This window comes from Toxorhynchites rutilus, chromosome 1 (assembly GCF_029784135.1).
Source record: "Toxorhynchites rutilus septentrionalis strain SRP chromosome 1, ASM2978413v1, whole genome shotgun sequence".
NCBI lineage: Eukaryota > Metazoa > Arthropoda > Insecta > Diptera > Culicidae > Toxorhynchites > Toxorhynchites rutilus.
The window spans coordinates 155,559,713-155,573,153 of record NC_073744.1 but is presented as its reverse complement, the minus strand read 5'-3'; the positions used below and the strand labels follow the sequence as shown (position 1 = coordinate 155,573,153).

The window sequence follows — 13,441 nt, the reverse complement described above, 5'->3', positions numbered from 1 at the left end:
CTGCAACGGTGTATGGCTCCACAGTGCGATGATGATTTCGATGACGATGATATGGCGATAAACACGCCAGCACACAGCGCCCGCGATGCAGGTCTTCTTCCTTCCGCTTTGTTTGCTTCACACTATTGCTGTCCAAAAATCCCGTTTGGGTGAAACAATTATTTCACCAGCAGCGAAAGTAACGGTATCACAACAGTATCACTAGATAACGGTATCACCAGACGGGAGAAAATACACCCGGCGGCCTCGACTTCACGAAGACGAATGTGGCAGGCAGATCTTTGACATGTGATAAAAAGATAAGAAGGACGGCGCCAGTGGTTGTATGGTTAGCGTAACAGCCTCACAATCCGATCGGCCTGGGTTCAATCCCAGCTGGCGTCGTTGGGATTTTCTGAGGCGAAAAATCTCTGGTTACGTCTTCCTTCGGAGCGGAAGTAAAAGAAGTTGGCCCGGCTCATGAGTTGTTGAGTCTGATAGGTAGGAACAGGTGGAGTCGCCTCCCTGATGTCGGTGATTGGCACTAAAGTGGCGGAAATAGGCCGACGAAAAATAAGCGAAGATAAAAAAAAAAAAAAAAAAAGATAAGCCAAGAAAAATGCAGGTTTGGTTCGTACAAAATCTCATCTTTCTAATATTACTTATACGACGCAAGATAACAATTGCTACAGACGTCTGCCGGAAAAAATAATGGATTAATTTTTCTTCATTTTATATGTACTTGAATACTATGTCAATCCAAGGGTGGTGTGTCAATCCAGCTTGTAGGATTATATGTCAATGCGAATAATCCGAATGAAAACGGAACAACAACTGGCAACTTCTTCTTCTTTGTATTATCGTATCTCGTATCTTGTAACTCGAAATTTTGATGAGCTATTAGAACATCAATAAGATGTTCTCGTAGCCTGTGAAATGGCGATTTGGAAATTCCAAAACTAACTCTCAGCCTTAAGAAAGTATGTTGACTTCTCGCTAGCTGGAGCGAGATTAGAATAGAAATCTTCTTTTTTTATATTACAGAAGCTTGAAATTTCAAAGTTCATTAACCATTGGCATTCGAGAGGACCAAATTGAATGTCGAAACCAACTCTCTTGTTGACAGTAAAATGATCAAATTGTTAAGTATTGAGAAAGGGAGAAATTTGAATCAGGAATCTGAGCTATCATCCGGTGTAATGCAATTTTATGCAATGGCAGAGCTGAAGTAGCAAATGTTCCCAATTTCCTTTGTGCTCAGAACAGGTACTGCATTCAGTATGCAAGTCAATGATTTGGGTGAGACTAATCCGCACGGCTGCAGTTTATGACGCGCGCTTCGTATTCTTTTCTCGAATGGATTCGATACTTATCCACAGCGGTGCCTAGTATTATTTTCGAAAATCAAGCATTATGAAAAACAGACAAAACCAGAATCACCTATTTTCAACGTGGGACCTACGTCTCTCATAAGCGTTGACACCCATGCCAGGTTTTCATAAAATTGTTTTAGATTTAATAACTATTTTTGCTGCGAACGGATTTGGATGTTTCATATACCTATTATAAGATTTGTTTGCGAAGATAATGTAGATAACGATTCAATTTCCAATATACTTCTTCTCTGCATTTTTGCATTTCTCGTGCTGCCAAAAACGAGTAACCAATATAGTGGTGATGCACAATTTTTACATACCACTGCGAATTAGGCTCGCATAAATTGCTTGCTCGAAATGCAAATGCTCGTAATCGTTCTACGGATTCTGAGCAAATAGGAATATTGCAACATAAGCTTCATCCATTTACAAATTATTTGGTTATTTGGAGGTTCAATAGTTTCTTATGCAGAAAATGTCGCACACCACAATACGATTTTGTTTGCAACTTCAGATCAAAAGACAAGGCTCGATGGTTTTTTTTACCGGCTGATGGAGAGTGCCTATGTATTTTTGCATCACTCGCACATATCGTTGTTGTTTTTTTATGTGTTGCCAAAGGTTTGTTTATATGCGTACCAAAGCGTTGTATTATGTTAATTAGAAATGTAGAATAATCATTTGTGATCGTAGTATATTAACTACGAAAAATACCGTCAGCTATGGTTTTGTTCTACTGATTGGGTTTTTTTTCTAACCTTGAAAAATATGGGGCCCTATTCTCCATGACGAGACGACCAATTTGTCACGGTTCCAATGTTTGTTGAGTTGAACAAAATATGCATCTAATTTGTGCGATGAAAATGATGATGGTTTTTCAGGTGGAATAAAAGCAATTTTAATATTGAAACTATAAAATATATTTAACTTCCAAGTCTTTACTCTTTACAAGTATCTACGTATAACATGAAAGACTAGGATTAGATATTATAATGAATATTGACCATGGTCCAGTCGCATAGGAATATTGAACGAAGACTGAAAACATGTTAACTATGAAAAATTAAACTCAAAAACGATGGAAATCACATATCTGATTTATGGATATGTTATGTTAAAAGATCTAAGCTTTCAAGAAAAAATATTTGAAAATATAGGTAAAATAAAATATATAAAAAAACATATCATGTAAATTAATACAATCAGTAATAACAAAAACGAAATAAATATTTCTTGCAAGCGTAATACTGTAATACTGTGTCATACTAATGATAAACGTCTCAGTCAGGAGAGAAACAGTAATCTAAATAAATAAGAATGATTCGGTGTTCGTTCAACACGATTTAACTCGAGAACGGATCAACGAATCTGAATAATTATTAAAAATTTGAAAAAACATGAGCGTTAAATCAAGGGAGAGTATTGAATCGAATTGCGAAAAGTTTTTGATTCAATTATTAATCAACCCTTTGCGGTCGTGTTTAAATTAAAATATCTACTATGAGTTGGATGAAGTTCGCCGGGTCAGGTAGTACTCTAATACTTTTTAAATATTAGATCATGGGAATTTGAAAAGGCTTTTAGGAATCTACTGCCTATTTGACTCTCGACTTCGAAAAGATAGATCTGTCCATTTCTTTAGCTCTATTCTCATCATTGATTGGACAGAATTTAATTATATTGAAGACCTATGCGTTTTCTGAAGTCATTCGGATAGAGCATGGGAAGAACTGTATCAGAGAATCGCTTGTAGATTGTCCGCTTTCATTCTTTGAACTACGAAATTCATTGATGTGATCGTTTGGAAAAACTTTATAAGTCCAGCTGCGATAGGTAGATTTTCAAATTTCTGGCAAGTAAGCTTCCAATAACTTCCTTTAGATTTACTTTTTTTTGTTTTATGGTTGGTCCAAGAAAAAATACATGTGCATTGGTTAAATTTATCATTTAAAAATCACCTTATTAATCATTCAATCAATAAGATTTTGTAATAGAAAAAAATATCAATTTAACCTTCCGCAAAATCCGATCAGCCGTTTTTTTTTGCTTATTACACGCCATTACTTTTTGTACAGCGGGCTCATCGACTTTGTTCGCTGCTGATTTCCTGTTGGCAAGTATATTGCTTTCCGTCGTTTCTGCGTAAAATTTTAGTTGATCAAATTTTGCTCATTCCACCGTTTGAAAATCAGCAAAAAAGGTTAAGAAAATCTACTCAAATTTACGCTATGAATTTAGAAACTTAATTTAGTTGGCAGTTTTTAGTGTACAGACAAACTTTTTGGTTTCTGTAAAGTTTGTAATAAGAACATAATGTGTCCTGATGGCTTGAAGATCTGTTAATGCATGCTTCAGCTGAGAACCACTAGCCAAACGAAATGTTCTCTTCACCGGTCATCTGTATTGCAAGGATTCACCAGCACGAGGCAAACACTACACTTCCCTAACGTGTCAATGTATGATCGAAATAGAAACATACAATTGGGTTTCATCTGTATCAAACATATAAAATCTTAAAATAATTGCATTTTCAAACGCAAATAATAAAAAAAACAGTCTATTTTTAAAATATCCTGACAAATCCGAACTTCTCATTCTTCAATAGCCTAGATTTAAGGTAAAACGCTTAGCAACCTTGATCAGGCAATGAACCAATAAGTTTTGATAATCTTGAAAAATTAGAAAAATTGTGTTTCCTGTTCATCGACGATTGATTTCATTTTTTTTTTCGTTGCACATTCAATTTGCAGATTTTCATTTCACAGCTCATGTCTTACTGTTACTATTATCCATGAAGCAACAAAAATCGCAACTAATTTTAGCTCATTCTTTCTACCCACTTTTTTGCGTAGCAAGACATTTCAGGAAATGCGAAGTTGGGTCAAATTATTTTGAGTTTTGACGTTTCATGAATATACTTCTGGTTTACAATAAAATATTGTTTTGTAACAAAAACTGCATCATTTGTGAGCTTCCCTACCCCTGCCGTAAATAACGAGCAACTTATCGGGAAATGATTTGAAGTCCATGAACAAGGGAAACAGAAGAAGTAGGAATGGAAATATTTGCCTGGAGCATAAATATTGGACCTCGCTGAGGGAAACTTTCAGTATCGTTCTAGATACGAAGCCATGAACATCGATTGTTCTTCGTTGTTTTGTGTCATCACATGTCTTCGTTTCGGTCTGAGCTGTGGACGCGACCAAATTACTTACTCGCTGATGTCGCTGGCATTGCAATCATTACATCAAACTGACACCATCCCATTAAGATTCTGAACTACACAATTGTGTGGGGAATAATCGAATTGGCTTTCATTGACTCACCAGGAAAATCATTGTTCAGGAATTTTGTGTGTGATTTGGTCTCGCATGACAGTAGCAAAACTATATCCACCAAGGATGACAGTCAAGCTAATCGGGAAACATAAATATATAATAAACATAAACGAAATAATAAACATAAACAAAAAGGGAGGTAGCGGAGGAGGATTATTTGCGCTAGTATATGAATAATGGATCTCTGCTGAGGCAAATATACAGACCTTTTTTATTCGAATCAGTTAACCACACTTGTTTTCCGTCACCATAAGGGCTTCGTTGGTGCCATTGAGATTGCATCAATGCATTGAACTGACGCTATGCCGAAGCAGACGTTAAGGTTGTGCGCCACATGATTATTTGGGGAATATCAAGCTAGACCATAGTGAATGTCGTGCTAGAATGTTATGAGTTATTTGGGTTCGCGTGCCAATCGCAAAACTCAACAACAAGGATGGCATTTACATATTGATCATAATGAAGCTATGCAACTCTTTTCGAGGTTATTGCGATTCACAGACAGAATTTATTTCGTTTATTTAGTCACCAAGAAAATAAACGTCGTTCTAGACCACGGCTGAACCATTATTTCTAAAATATAACATGTATTTCTTTTGCAATATTGTGATATTTTCGAATTGTTCGTTGCACTGACATTGGGGGTGGGCGCATTATTTTGCCGATGATTGTATCAACAACTTTTTATCGGAATAAATGCTATACGGATAGTTGGCTGATACATTTTCTATCGCACTTTGGCAGCACTGCCTGTCACCGTGTAACCAAGATACGATTAGACATCCAACCGTTGAGAAGGCCTTACTAGTTATGTTACCCCGCAGGGGCTGACCGTCAGACCAGTGGAGTGGTGGTGGTGATGGTACCCCTTGCCGTTGTAATACACACTAATAACGCAAGCGAACTATTGCGGATTAATATCTGCATGTGCATCCGCCGCTGGATATGCGTTAATCCTAGCCCCGCTCCGAGGTAAGGTATTGTAATAGACCCGAGCCGGACAGATGGACGGAACGACACAGACGGACAGGTTGCTGCTATACGCGCATTTTAATTCCCATAAATGGCCGCTACAGTGTCGCCTGTCAATTTTCCCCTGCGAGTGAGGCGCGAGTGGTTTGGCTTATATTTCAAAGAATACGGCAGCAGCCGCAGATCTTGAGGTTGCTCCGTTGTTGTTGTTGAATGCTGCGTTTTTTGTGCTGCCTCCTCTCAATGGGTCGTGTTTGATTGTTTTCCGCGTTTGGATCCAAATGAAGGCTCCCCTGGCATCCATGCAGTATAGCTAGCAAGCACGACTATATAGAGATGTAAAACCGTTTTGAGGCCAGCATCGCAATGCGCGCTTGTTTTGCTGGCTGGAGCCAATAAGTGCCTCCAGGGGGACATCTCATACCTACTCGCGCCTCGCGCTGCTTAGTGGCAACTGGTCGCCCCGTAACGTGAGGAGTTGTCAGCTTAGATATTCAAATTCGAAAGGTTACGGTAACGAAGCTGTCGCCTTTTAACGCCAGGCAGTGTTCGTGTGTGAAGGAGAGAGTGTGGCATCCTTTCTCGGACAGGTGACAGAATGCGCGATAGCAAAAATGTGAAAATTTGAATACTGGTTTCGCCCGGCGACTTTCTCCGCCATAGCATGCCCACTGGCTCTATTTGTTAGTCTTATCAATATGAGATTGGATTTGTTGCAAACAAATCGTCGAAATAAGTTCTTATCTGTGTGCAACAGTCCTGTTGTACATCACGTGGGGCTCTGCCAATCCCATTCTGTCAAATTCATTAATTTATCATCAATAAATGAACCAATCAAGACGTACAACGTAACCTGCCCCGAGGGGGACTTAAATCAATCAGGCCAATTTTTCCCGCCCTGAAGTTCGCACGCCAGAACCTGCAAATGAGTCCTGTGCTATGAACGGCATGCGCAACGGTAGCATTTATGCGCTCACGTCAGTTTATAATGACTAGGAAAACGAGACAGGTTCCATGTTCTCCCCTGTTGTCAGTATCTCTCAAGATCTTTTGAAATTAGATGATCTACAAGTGCTTCATATTTGTCTAAATGGATTTGCAAAGAGCGGACCCCTCTCATGTTTTCCCTCAAAGTCGATGCAAGAAATAAGCAAAAAAAAAAAGAACACCGTCAATATTGACAACCTCGTTCGGCAGCCCAAGAAGCGCGCGCGCGTTCGCTCTCGTTCACATTGACAGTTGACCGGTTGCTCGGCGTGGTTCAGCAGGCCTTCCACACCCCTGACAGGCAGCGACGCTGGTTCAGCAGCGGGCGATGGAAAATGCTCACTCACTCAACCCGCTAGATAAATACGGGCGCAAAATGGGTAGCACCAATTGACCAATCTGTCAGTTGGCGGCTGCTGCCCCGGAGGATGAGTTGACAAAATTTGTACCGCTATGATGGGGTAGCCTCCGTGAAACGGCTCTTTCTCTCTTATGCGTTGGCGTGAAACACTCAAGGTGGCTGTTGAAGAGCCTCTGGATAGTTGAGTTTACGGTAGCACCCATCTCCACGCAACGGTTTGCATTTCTTGTAGATGATCTGTTTGCCGAGTGTGTCGGACTTGACGGCTTTATACTTGATTTCAGCGTGAATTCATACCGTATGGAAGCAACTGGATTCGCTGAATTCTAAGAAAACATTTATAACTTGTTTATTGATCAATTTCAAGAAGGATCGACCATCCTCTGAATTATGAACTAATTGAATCATTGCCCAACTAACTACTGAAATAGTTCAGAGTTAACGATAAGCTTGGACTTCAAAGCAATACTCTTAATACGAATAAAAAGAACAGAAAAGAATTTTCAAAAAACTCACCAATTCCAGTGAAACTTTGAGAGGGCTGAGCAATCAAAGTAAGCTAAAAGCTTAAAGCTTGGTAGAGAAATTTATAAAGAAACAAATATTATCTCTATGAAAAAAACTCCAGGAATTTACATTTACAATCTTATTTACATCCGGTGTGAATTCCAATCAATTACTGGATTTTAAATACAGTAGAATTCCGAATTCCACGGAAATGAGTGGATAAATCACTGCGTATAGCGAAAATCACGAATAACACAATGAAAGACTAAATAAAAAGACTGCGTTATATCGGGGACTCAACCGGAGAGACGTAGAACTATACCAAGAGCTGTCAATTTAAATAACGTATCGAATAACCAAGCAATTTTTTGTACCTCTTAGCAAAATTACATCCCCGACGCTCCCAAAAGTAAGCCGCAAACAAATAAGCCATAAATTGTATCATACAGCACCTTTCGCAGAACGACAACAGAAAATCCGGGATCGGTTATTGGCGGCACCTATGGCAATTGCAGTGAAATAAATTCTTACCTCCAGTTTTCAACCGATGAACACAGCTTTCACTCTTGGAAAACTTCTTCTTCCAATCCAGTGCAGCGACCCCAGAATAACAAATTCAAGTTTATTATCGAGAAAAAAATAAACATAGGGTAAATGATCTTGGTTTGTCCAATTTGGGGTGTTTTTACGCAACTAGTAAAAGCAAATCGATTTTTCTTCATGAAAATCACACATAATCGATACGAGTTTGGGTTTGTTGAAAAGCCCCAAGTCTCTAGTTGCCAATACTACCATAAGGTGTTGAAATTATTCAAATTTTTATGTTTTTTAACGATCTTCCTTAAAGAAGAATTATGATCATGGTTTGACCACCTCTGATCATGGTTTGCCCGAAAAAATGATCATGGTTTGTCCGGTTTTAGAAATCTCCATTTTTGAATGAAAACATTCGAATTCACAATTAGATGTTGCATTTATCATTGCTTGAGTTTACTGTCATCATATTGATTCATTCATAATTTAGGCTTTCTTCAGAATATTGCCTTTTCTTGGGCATTTTAGAAGTGTTCACCTCAACACAATCAACACAGAAAAACCATACTTCTGCTATGCGCGAAGCACACCAAAAACAAACATAAACAAACTGCAGCGTGCCAAGCGGTTGCCATAGAAATCATGTGGACAAAACAACATTATTGAATTGGACAACTCATGATCAGAATTGAGTTCATCAAAATGCGTTAATTTAATGATTTAGCTATGTAAATCCGATACAAATGGTGAGCAAGCATGATGTTTACAATATTTATAAGTGTTGTAATCTAGAAAAGGTCTGAATACGTGCCAAATAATCATCTGGTGATCGATTAAAAGTTAGCTTGAATGAGGGGCGTATTGACACAAATAGAAGGTGTGTTTTATAATCCTTTAAAACATGTGATTTCGTAAAAATATACTATCAAACTACTATAAATCATGTAAAAGGCAATTTCATTGATATGTTTCGAAACATTCGAAAGCCTTATTTGACACAGGAGCGCTGAATTAGAGCATTCAAAAAAGTGGGCAAACCATGATCATATTTTCGACTGGACAAACCAAGATCATTTACCCTACCTTTTCCACGCACCATCCTTGCATGTGGTCTAGTTTTACTATAGAGATAAGTTTACGATAGGATCGAGACGCTGGAGCGTGAAAAAAGTACATTTCCCACGCACCATCCTTACGTGTGGTCTAGTTTTTATCTATACTTTGAGGTTTTATGGTAGAAACGGAGTGATTGCGAGTTCGCTTTCTATGTCTATTCCGAGGAAGCAATAAATGTAGAGACATGTATATATGTTAGGAGATTGAAAATAAACGGAGTAAGTTGCAATTCGAACTTGGGTGTAGGTCAATCATCCGAAACCCCGTTCACTAGCTTGCAATGTGTTGTACTATGACGCCAATTTGAACCCGGAAACAGTACACGGATTCGTGAAAATTGAATGACAGATGGCAAAGTTCCCAACTACGAAAAGCCCAAAAACATTCATAAATTCACAGAGGCTCACCCCTAGCAAACAAAAATTAGTTATAACTTTTTTTAGTGAGAGGTCATAAAAGTGCCAATGGATTTATTCTTGTTCTCGCAAGAACAAGCGGCCATATGTCGAAATTTGTGTCTTTATTTTGACAATACACTCTTCTAGACAAACTGAATGCAGGCAATATGTACCAGTATCATTACTATGTGCTGGATCGATTACACGAAACTATCACGATGGGTGATAGTTTCGTGTAATCCTTGGGATGTCAGGAAAATGAAAACTCGTTGGCTGCTGCTTCTGCTAGCCACGGCTGAGTATATTGGTGATGATGATATCGGTGCTGCTGCAGTGCTCGGGAAAAGTTCCGCGGTTATAAAATTAATTATGGGTTCGGAAAAGAGCGAGTCAAACTCATTCGTTTTGACTGGCTATAGAATCACAAAGGGGTGGAGCCTACAATGCTTTGGTTCACTTCATGTCGGGCTTCCAGTGCATTGAGAATGAAATGCACAGGAGATAGCTTCGTTTGTTTTCACTGTAGTATTGATGTATTCAAATTGTATTTCGCTGTTATTCTAGTTGACTGTTTTGGTTAATACAACTTGAGGAACACGAATTGGCTCATTCAAACGTGAGATGCAGATGCTTTATATTTAATTCTTTAAAAATTCAATTGTTTATCTAAACAAAAATAAATCTTTATTGTGATAGAAGCGTACAAATATTCCCATTCAACAGATGCAAACATCTTTGCTATGTATCAATACTAGTATCCTCTTGTTTCGCCATATTTCTATCGTTGACAGCTGTTTTTTGTTTACGGAATTGGTTATCCAGTGCTGCCATTTTTTTGTAATCGTACTGCAGAGAACCGACTTACAGGTATTTGAAATTCAGTGCAAAATTATCGCACACACACTGTAGTTAAAAATTCGACTCATTAAAACTTATATAACTAAGCCTGTAATAATAAACGAATTATAAAAAAATATGATTGAACAAGCAACGTACACCCAAATTAGCTTTGCTAGAAAGCATTTTATTTTCGACATAAACCAGGTCTTTTCATGCCTTGTAGCGTCAAATGAGCAAATACTGTCATCTGTCTCCCAACGCTTAAAAATGTTTGAATGTATGGAAGCAGACATCTCTTTCTTTTCTCTTTTTTCATCTTTTTTGGGATTGATTGCTTTAAAACACAACGATTGACTTCCTTTAAAACACAAATTCCCGGTATATATTTGGCAGAATGTACATATTATTGCTTTGAATATTGAGACGAGAAAAAATTAAAGCATTCATAAAATAAGACCATATTTTTGTGAACAAACCAATATCGAAACCAATTCACCTAACTATTTAGTCCTCATGTAATTCTTACAACGTTCCAGTAAGATCATTCACTACCGGAATTTGTTTAAATGAATTGAAAAATATACGTTCGTCTTTATCAATGTGCTTCTGTTTTGTTTCAGTTAATTTAAAAAGAAAATTTTTTTTTTTAATTTTTCCAACAGGTTTCAATGAATAAAAATTAGATTTTAGTAATTTTTCTGAAATGGTGATTACTGTAATTTTCCGAACATTCACGAATTCCATGCCAACTCGACTGGCCATTGTCAGCTCCATCGCAGAATGCAGTAAAATGTTGTGGGTGTAAGGACATTGGTCATCGAGCAGTTTTGCATACTCGAAATATCAAAAAAAAAAAGATCTACTTTTTAAAAGCGCAAACGCTTTTTCTTAATTTTTTACAAAATTTTTAATTAGAAAACTATAAGACTTACAAAGTTTCAGTCAAAAAAAGAAATCTGTATTGGAAAAGTCAAAATTTTCATTAATAATCCCGAAAAAAATTAAAAGCTACGTTGAACTGTTTTTTAAATTAAAATCCATTTTCCCTGAAAACGTTTTTTTTAATTCTCAAGAAACAAAATTGTGAATAACCCATATAATAACGAACATATCCATATATCAGAAGATGATGGATGTAGACTCCTGAAAAACAACAAATGTTTTACTCGTGTCACTTTGGAGTGATTGAATTCTCGGGATTGACATGTTCTAGACATGTTTCTCATAAAAAAATATTTGCAGAGCATGTTAATCATGAGAATTTACACACACAAATGTTAACATTGTTAGTAATTTTTCGAAGAAAACATGAAAAAGTTGTTGTTTGAAAAACTCCTTTCCTATAGAAGCGCCTTTCTTTCGATGTATGAGAAACTTGTTGGATATGGACCATTCAATTTTTTTTTGAGAATTAAAAAATGCATTTTCAAGAAAAATGAAATCGAGCTTTTAGAATACTTTTTTAAGTGTATTATTTAAAATTTATTTTGCTATTTTAAATGAATATTATTAGTTCTCATAGTTTTTGAGTTAGATTTTTTTATAAAAAAGTTAGAAAAAAAAACACTTAAAATTTCAAAATTTATAACTTAGAAACTAAAATATCTTGAAAATTTTGGTCAGAGATTGAAAGTTGAGAAATTTTTGAGGAAATATCAAACAAATTTAAAAAAAAATTTATGTTGAAACTAAATTTTCTCAAAAATGAGAAATGTGTTCGTTTTAAATTATGAATAAAATTATATGAATAACGCATACAATAACCATCAAGTCATCCATACATTGAAAGAACATTTCTACAGGAAAATAATTTTTCTAACAATATTTGTTTCATGTTTCCTTCGAAAAATCACTACTAATGTTTTACTTGTAAATTTTCTACACATACCCATATACAAATGTGTTTGTGTGATATTCCAAAACTTGAAAAAGTTGTAGCTTCAAAATGGGGTGTATCCCATCTTCATTCGTAGATTTTTCACAGAGAACAGCATTTCAAAAATCGTCTAAAAATCTCGACTTTCTGTTCCTTTAATTTTGTGTCGAGTATAATTCAAAAGCTATAAGAAATATAAAGTTTGTGTCTTCGACAAAAGTCCATATTTTAATAATATCTAAAACGTTGCTGGATACACTATATCGCGCTCGTGACTTCAAACAAAATTAGGAATAGTCGTAATTTTTTCAAAGAAAACAATCAAAGTTTTGGTTAGAAAAAATCTTTTCCTGTAGAAGTGCCGTTTTTCCGATGTATGGAGGACTTCTCGGCTATTTTATGGACTAAACATATGTGTGTAAGTTTCACAAGCGGATTTGCAATCGTTGCAAAAATGCAGTCGGAAGAACAGCAGCAGCGCAAATGAATTTTGTGCACGTACCTCGAAAATCCGGATCTCTTCCATCGTGACATCAGCAGGAAGCTGTAAATGGTACAATTTTCAGTAAGCTGTGCTTCTAAATCGGTACAACGAACGCTTGACCATCGATCCGAAGGAAAAAGTAGTCAAAATTGTTTACCGTATAGTGCAATGGATCACGTGACTATACGGTGCGTGACTCAAGCTTTGAAGAGAAATCCGAACAGTTCAGTTAAGAATGTAGCTAAATTTAAGCAAAATTTTCGTGCAAAATACAAAAATACGTATAAAGTTCAAAAGTGACCGAATCGCAATGAACGGTGGCAAAATCCCGTGCACTAAAACTCTACACCCAGATGCTAACACAAACGCATTGCCTCGTTATGGGTGACGAGTCTTATGTCAAAGCAGACTTCCGACAGCTTCTGGGACTCCAGTTTTTCACTGCTCATCATAGGTTTGATGTTCCTGAGCACGTTCGAACGCAGAGGATGTCGAAGTTTGCCATAAAGTACATGGTTTGACAAGCAATTTGCTCATGTGGGAAGCGGAGCACCCCATTCGTGACTACCGGTACGGTCAATGGGCAAATGTACAGATCGTAAGCATCCTAAGGAAGTGAAATCGGAGGAAAATATGAAGAAAACCTGGGTCTTATGAGTAGTGCGGAGAAGAA

At 37.1% G+C, this 13,441-nt stretch overlaps 1 protein-coding gene across 23 annotated transcripts in view; it reads left to right on the top strand.

Moving 5' to 3' along the window:
* Positions 1–13,441, top strand: part of LOC129770692 (protein tramtrack, beta isoform) — a 618,642-nt gene that overhangs the window by 496,293 nt on the left and 108,908 nt on the right. The window lies entirely within an intron of this gene.